Source organism: Cryptomeria japonica, unplaced genomic scaffold (assembly GCF_030272615.1).
Source record: "Cryptomeria japonica unplaced genomic scaffold, Sugi_1.0 HiC_scaffold_534, whole genome shotgun sequence".
NCBI classification, from domain to species: domain Eukaryota; kingdom Viridiplantae; phylum Streptophyta; class Pinopsida; order Cupressales; family Cupressaceae; genus Cryptomeria; species Cryptomeria japonica.
In genome coordinates this window covers 85,001-92,208 of record NW_026729347.1, presented here as the reverse complement: position 1 = coordinate 92,208, position 7,208 = coordinate 85,001, and the positions used below count along the sequence as shown (strand labels likewise).

Sequence of the window (7,208 nt, the reverse complement as noted above, 5' to 3'; positions counted from 1 at the left end):
TGGCGCAATGCGCACAACCAGGGGAGTCGACCCATCAAACCCAACACCTCCCCTATATAAGCTATTTGTCTGATTCTCATACATGCGTAGCCTGCAGGAGCAATTAGGACATCGACCCCAACTTTCGGCTTCTAAACGAAAACAAGGTCTTTGAGGTTGGTGTAATGCGAACAACTAGGGGAGTCAACCCATCAAACCCAACACCTCCCCTATATAAGCTATTTGTCTGATTCTCATACATGTGTAGTCTACAGGAGCAATTAGGACATCGACCCCAACTTTTGACTTCTTAACGAAAACAAGGTCTTTGAGGTTGACGTAATGCGCACAACCAGGGGAGTCGACCCATCAAACCCAACACCTCCCCTATATAAGCTATTTGTCCGATTCTCATACATGTGTAGCCTGCAGGAGCCATTAGGACATTGACCCCAACTTTTGACTTCTTAACGAAAACAAGGTCTTTGAGGTTGGCGTAATGCGCACAACCAAGGGAGTTGACCCATCAAACCCAACACCTCCCCTATATAAGCTATTTGTCTGATTCTCATACATGTGTAGCCTGCAACAACGATTAGGACATCCACCCCAACTTCTGAATTCGTCTGCGTTGACCGCACCAAAGGTGCACGCCTTGGTGCTCACCAAAATCCGACTTCCGACTTCTTCTGCTATGCGGGGTCTTTGAGGTTGGCGCAGTGCGCACAACCAGGGGAGTCAACCCACCGAATGCAACACCTCCCCTATATAAGCTATTTGTCTGATTCTCATACATGCGTAGACTGCAGCAATGATTAGGACATCCACCCCAACTTTTGACTTCTTAAACAAGACAGGGTCTTTGAAGTTGGTGCAGTGCACACAACCAGGGGAGTCGACCCATCAAACGCAACACCTCCCCTATATAAAGCTATTTGTCCGATTCTCATACGTGTAGTCTGCAGCAGCGATTAGGACATCGACCCCAACTTCCGAATTCGTTTGCATTGACCGCACCAAAGGTGCACGCCTTGGTGTGCACCCTGGAGTGCACTTTGGTGCTCACCTCGGTGCACACTTTGGTGTGCACCTCGGTGTGCACCAAAGGTGCGCACCTTGGAGCGCACCAAAGGTGTACACTTTGGAGCGCACCACATAGGGTCTTTGAGAGGTTGGCGCAGTGCGCACACCAAGGTGGGTGTTGAGGTGCGTGCCGAGGTGGGTGGGTGCTAGGGTGCGCTCCATGGTGGGTGCCAGGGTGGGTGCGTGCTAGGGTGGATTCCAAAGAGGGTCATAGGGTGGGTGCCAAGGTGGGTTGGTGATATAGTGGGTTCAAAGGTGGGTACTAGGGTGGGTTCCAAGGTGGGTCACAAGTTGGGTGCCAGGATGCGTGGGTGTTAGGTTGGGTGCCAAGGTGGGCTCCTGCGTGGGTGGGTGCTAGGGTGGGTTTCAAGGTGGACGCGAGGGCGGGTGCCAAGGTGGGTAACAAGTTGGGTGTTAGGATGGGTGAGTGCTAGAGTGGGTGCCAAGGTGGGTGGGTGCTAAGGTGGATGCCAAGGTGGTTCACAGGGTGGGTGGGTTCTAGGGTGAGTTCCAAGGTGGGTCACAGGTTCAGTGCTAGGGTGGGTGTCAAGGCGGGTGTCGAGGTGCCTGGGTGCTAGGGTGTGGATGCCAATGTGGGTCATAGGGTGGGTACTAGGGTGGGCTGCAATGTGGGTGCCAAGGTGGGTAACATGCTCGGTGGGTTCTAAATTGGGTGCCAGGGTGGGTGTGCACCCACCTTGCCCGAGGTGGGTGCCAAGGTGCCAGTGTGGGTGGGTGCTAAGGTGGATGCCAAGGTGGGTGAGAAGGTGGGTGATAGGTTGAGTGGTAGGATGGGTGGGTGCCAAGATGGGTCACAGGGTGGGTGCAAGGGTGGGTAGGTGCTAGGGTTGGTGTCAGGGTGGGTGGGTGCTAGGTTGGGTTCCAAGGTGGGTGCGAGGGTGAGTGTCAAGGTGGGTCACAGGTTAGGTGCTAGGATGGGTGAGTGCTAGGGTGCAAAGGTGCCAGGGTGGGTGCTAGGATGGGTCGATGCTAGGGTGAGTGGCAAGGTGGGTCCACAAGTGTCAAGGTGGGTGCCGAGGTGGGTGCCAAGTCGGCGACTGCTATGGTGGATGCCAAGGTGGGTCACGGGGTGGGTGCCAAGTTGCTAGGTTGGGTTCCAAGGTGGGTGCCAACGTGGGTGCTAGGGTGCGTGGGTTAAAGGGTGTGTCACAACGTGGGTGCCAGGATGGGTGCGCACCCACACTGGCCAAGACGGGTGCGGGTGCAAGGTTGGGTTCCAAGCCCGGTCACAGGCTGGGTGCTAGGATGGGTGGGTGCCAAGGTGGGCACCAGGGTGGGTGCACCCACCCTGGCCAAGGTGGGTCACGGGGTGGGTCCTAGGGTGGGTAACGGGGTGGGTACTAAGGTGCGTGCCAAGGTGGGTCATAGGGTGGGTGCCAAGGTGGGCACCAGGGTGGGTGTGCACCAACCCTAGCCAGGGTAGGTCACGGGGTGGTTGTCGGGGTGGGCGTCAAGGAGCCAAGGTGGGTGGCAAGTAGCCAAGTTGCGTGCCAAGGTGGGTGTCGGGGTGGGTGCCAAGGATCCAAGGTGGGTGCCAAGGAACCAAGGTGGGTGTCTGGGTGGGTGCCGAGGTGGGAGCCAGGGTGGGTCCCAAGGTGAGTGCAAAGGTGGGTGCCAGGGTCAAGGTGAGTGCCAATGTGGGTTCCAAGGTGCCAGGGTCAGGGTGAGTGCCAATGTGGGTTCAAAGGTGCTAAGTTGGGTGCGAGGTTGGGTGCGAGGGTGGGTGGGTGCCAAGGTGTGCTAGGTGGAAGCCCGGGTGGGTCGGCATCCCATGGGTGTCGAGTTGGGTGCCTGATGGGTGCTTCTTGTCAAGTTTTAGTCGTCGGGACTCATTTCGAGCCTTAGAGGTCGTTTCTTGTCCGGTTGCCCTGTCTTCGACCTGGGAACCCAATTTTGGTCCTCGGGTCCCATTTTTTTTTGTCTCGCATCCCACTTTTGGCCTGTGGCCTTTTCGGGGTCGATTCTCGTTTTGGGCATCAGAGCATGTTTCTTCTCCTAAAACCCAATATTTGTTTATTAAGTCTCGGAACACATTTTTGTTCTCGTGGACCCATCATGGGTCTTGGAACGCATTTGTGGTCCTTGGGTCCCATTTTGCATCCCGAAACTTGTGTTTTGGTGCTTGATCCCTATTTTGGGTGCCCACCTTGCACCAAGTGCGCACCCGGGGCAAACCGAGCGCCTTGGTGCACCGGGGCAAGATCGAGCGTGCACCCGAGGCGCCCCGAACATGCACCAAGGTGCACTCGGCCCACATGTGAGCGCAGGTCGTTGCGCCCGAGGTGGTGTGTGGGCACCGCGTTGCAGACGGGACACTGCACGCACACGACGCCCCCTCCAGGTGCACGCACGTAGGCCGGGCCGGGTGCACACCCGACGCCCTAGCAAGGTGCGCGCACCCGGGCAGGGCTCACACTTGGCGAACGGGGCGCACTTCGCGAGGGAGGGTGTGCACCTCGACGGGGGTGGGTGGCCGGGGTGGATTCGCACGTGGGTCGCGGTTTGCTAAGTACACACTGCGACAAGCTCATAACGGGTGCGATCATACCAGCGTTAGTGCACCGGATCCCATCAGAACTCCGCAGTTAAGCGCGCTTGGGCCGGAGTAGTACTGGGATGGGTGACCTCCCGGGAAGTCCCGGTGTTGCACCCTTTTTTAGTTTTTCGCCGGGCGTCGCAATGCTATTTGAATAAACCTTTTGCCCGTTTGCGTTCTCGTCGGGGCCGGGCCGGGCCGGGGTGCGCTGCCCGCACTACCGCGCGCGCGGGGGCGACACCGAGCGCGCACCCGAGGCGCCCCGAGCACACAGGCCACGGTGCAACCCGGGCGTTGTGCGCGCACCCCGGTGCGCCCGAGGTGCTGCGCGCGCACCCAGGTGAAATCGGTGTGCACCTCGGCCAGTGCGCGCTCGGTCGAGTCGCGCACGTTGGCCAAGGTGCACGGTGATGTTTCTTACTCTAAGGTTCCGCACCAGACGCCCGGGACAGGTGAGCGAAGCTGGGCGGGGCCGGGTGCGCGGCCGGGGCAGGTGCACGCAGCTGGAGAGAGCTTTGGAGCACACTTCGGAGCGCACCAATGATGCGCTCCATTCAAAAGTTTCCTGAAAAGGCAAAAAAAGTTGAGATTATAGAATTTCCCACTTGAGAGATTGTAAAAAAAAAAAATTTAAAATGAAGGAAACGCGGGTGCCAAGGTGTGCGCAGCCCAGCCAAGGTGTGCGCACCAAGGCGCCCACCCTGGCGAAGGTGCACGCAAGGTGCGCACCCGAGGCAAACCGGACAATTAACCCAACTTTCGACTTCGCGCGCACCTTGGAGCGCACTTCGGAGCGCTCCTTGGTGCGCACCAATCTTGGGCACCTCGGAGTGCACCATGGCGCCCACCAAGGTGCGCACCCGGGGCAAACCGAGCTCCGACTTCGTGCGCACCTTGGAGCGCACGAAAGGTGCGCACCATGGCGCCCACCAAGGTGCGCAGCCCAGCCAAGGCGTGCGCATCAAGGTGCGCACCCTGGCGAAGGTGCGCACCCGGGGCAAATCGAGCTCCGACTTCGTGCGCACCTTGGAGCGCACAAAAGGTGCGCAACCCAGCCAAGGTGTGCGCACCCCGGTCAAACCGAGCTCCGAATCGTGCGCACCAGAGGTGCACGCCATCGTGCGCACCTTGGAGCACACTTCGGAGCCCTCCTTGGTGCGCGCCGATGTTGCGCACCTCGGAGCGCACCCGGGGAAAACAATGCAATTAACCCGACTTTCGACTTCGTGGGCACCTCGGAGCGCTCTCGGGTTCGCACCTCGGAGCACACCGAGGTGCGCACCTTTGATGCGCTGCCTTCACCAATTTCCAGAAAAGGCAAGAAAACATTGAGAAGGTGTGCGCACCGAGGTGCCCACCCTGGCGAAGGTGCACGCGAGGTGCGCACCCGGGGCAAACCGGGCTCCGACTTCGTGCACGCCGCACCTTGGAGCACACTTCGGAGCGCTCCTTGGTGCGCACCAGGGCGCGCAACCCAGCCGAGGTGCCCACCCCGGCGAAGGTGCACGCGAGGTGCGCACCCGGGGCAAACCGGGCTCCGACTTCGTGCACGCCATGGTGCCCACCGCGGCGAAGGTGCACGCGAGGTGCGCACCCGGGGCAAACCGGGCTCCGACTTCGTGCACGCCGCACCTTGGAGCACACTTCGGAGCGCTCCTTGGTGCGCACCATGGTGCCCACCAGGGCGCGCAACCCCGCCGAAGGTGCACGCGAGGTGCGCACCCGGGGCAAACCGGGCTCCGACTTCGTGCACGCCGCACCTTGGAGCACACTTCGGAGCGCTCCTTGGTGCGCACCATGGTGCCCACCAGGGCGCGCAACCCCGCCGAAGGTGCACGCGAGGTGCGCACCCGGGGCAAACCGGGCTCCGACTTCGTGCACGCCATGGTGCGCACCGCGGCGAAGGTGCGCACCCGGGGCAAACCGGGCTCCGACTTCGTGCACGCCGCACCTTGGAGCACACTTCGGAGCGCTCCTTGGTGCGCACCAGGGCGCGCAACCCAGCCGAGGTGCCCACCCCGGCGAAGGTGCACGCGAGGTGCGTACCCGGGGCAAACCGGGCTCCGACTTCGTGCACGCCGCACCTTGGAGCACACTTCGGAGCGCTCCTTGGTGCGCACCATGGTGCCCACCAGGCCGCGCAACCCAGCCAAGGTGTGCGCACCAAGGTGCACGCGAGGTGCGCACCCGGGGCAAACCGGGGTCCGACTTCGTGCACGCCGCACCTTGGAGCACACATCGGGGCGCTCCCGGGTTCGCACCGGCGTTGCGCACCGTGGTGGGCACCTCGGAGCACACCAAGGTGGGCAGCGAGGTGCGCACCTTTGATGCGATGCCTTCACTAATTTCCATAAAAGGCAAAAAAAAAACGAGATTTTAAAATTTCCGTTTTGAAAGATAGTGAGAAAAAGGGAATGCTGGTGCCATCTTGAGCCCGCCCTGGTGCGCAGCCCAGCCAAGGTGTGCGCACCAAGGTGCCCACCCTGGCGAAGGTGCGCGCCCGGGCAATTAACCCAACTTCCAACTTCGCGCGCGCCAGGGTGGGAGCGCACCCAACAACCGGGCCTGGGAAGAGCCAATGCGAGAAACCCCACCAAACGCTCTGACAAAAAAAGAGGGGGCGCTCCAGTAACCCCGCTTCGGAGCGCACCCTGGGCAAACCCAGCCAAGGTGCCCACCCCGGCCAAGGTGCAGGCGAGGTGCGCACCCGGGGCAAACCGGGCTCCGACAACGTGCACGCCGCACCTTGGAGCACACTTCGTAGCGCTCCCGGGTGCGCACCTCAGAGCACACCAAGGTGGGCAGCGAGGTGCGCACCTTTGATGCGCTGCCTTCACTAATTTCCAGAAAAGGCAAAAAAAAAAGGAGATTTTAAAATTTCCGTTTTGAAAGATAGTGAAAAAAACGGAACGCGCGTGCCATCTTGAGCCCGCCCTGGTGCGCAGCCCAGGTAAGGTGCCCACCCTGGCAAAGGTGCGCACCCGGGCAATTAACCCTACTTCCGACTTCGTGCGCGCCAGGGTGGCAACCGGGCCTCGGAAGAGCCAATGCGAGAAACCCCACCAAACGCTCCGACAAAAAAAGAGGCGGCGCTCCAATAACCCCGCTTCGGAGCGCAGCCGGGGCAAACCCAGCCAAGGTGCCCACCCCGACGAAGGTGCACGCGAGGTGCGCACCCGGGGCAAACCGGGCTCCGACAACGTGCACGCAGCACCTTGGAGCACACTTCGAAGCACTCCCGGGTGCCCACCGGCGTTGCGCACCGTGGTGGGCAGCGAGGTGCGCACCTTTGATGCGCTGCCTTCACTAATTTCCAGAAAAAGGCAAAAAAAAATGAGATTTTAAAATTTCCGTTTTGAAAGATAGTGAAAAAAAAGGAACGCGGGTGCCATCTTGAGCCCGCCCTGGTGCGCAGCCCAGGCAAGGCATGCGCACCAAGGTGCCCACCCGAGGTGCACACCCGGGGCAAACCGGGCTCCGACTTCGTGCAGGCCGCACCTTGGAGCACACTTCGGAGCGCTCCTTGGTGCGCACCATGGTGCCCACCAGGGCGCGCAACCCAGCCAAGGTCTGCACACCAAGGTGCCCA

The 7,208-nt window shown here is 60.7% G+C and overlaps 1 non-coding gene across 1 annotated transcript; it reads left to right on the top strand.

Annotated features, from left to right (window-relative positions):
- The first annotated feature begins 3,617 nt into the window (after positions 1-3,617).
- On the top strand, positions 3,618-3,736 carry LOC131872224 (5S ribosomal RNA). Its single transcript, XR_009370401.1, has one exon. It is a non-coding gene; the product is annotated as a 5S ribosomal RNA (ribosomal RNA).
- The last annotated feature ends 3,472 nt before the right edge of the window (positions 3,737-7,208 follow it).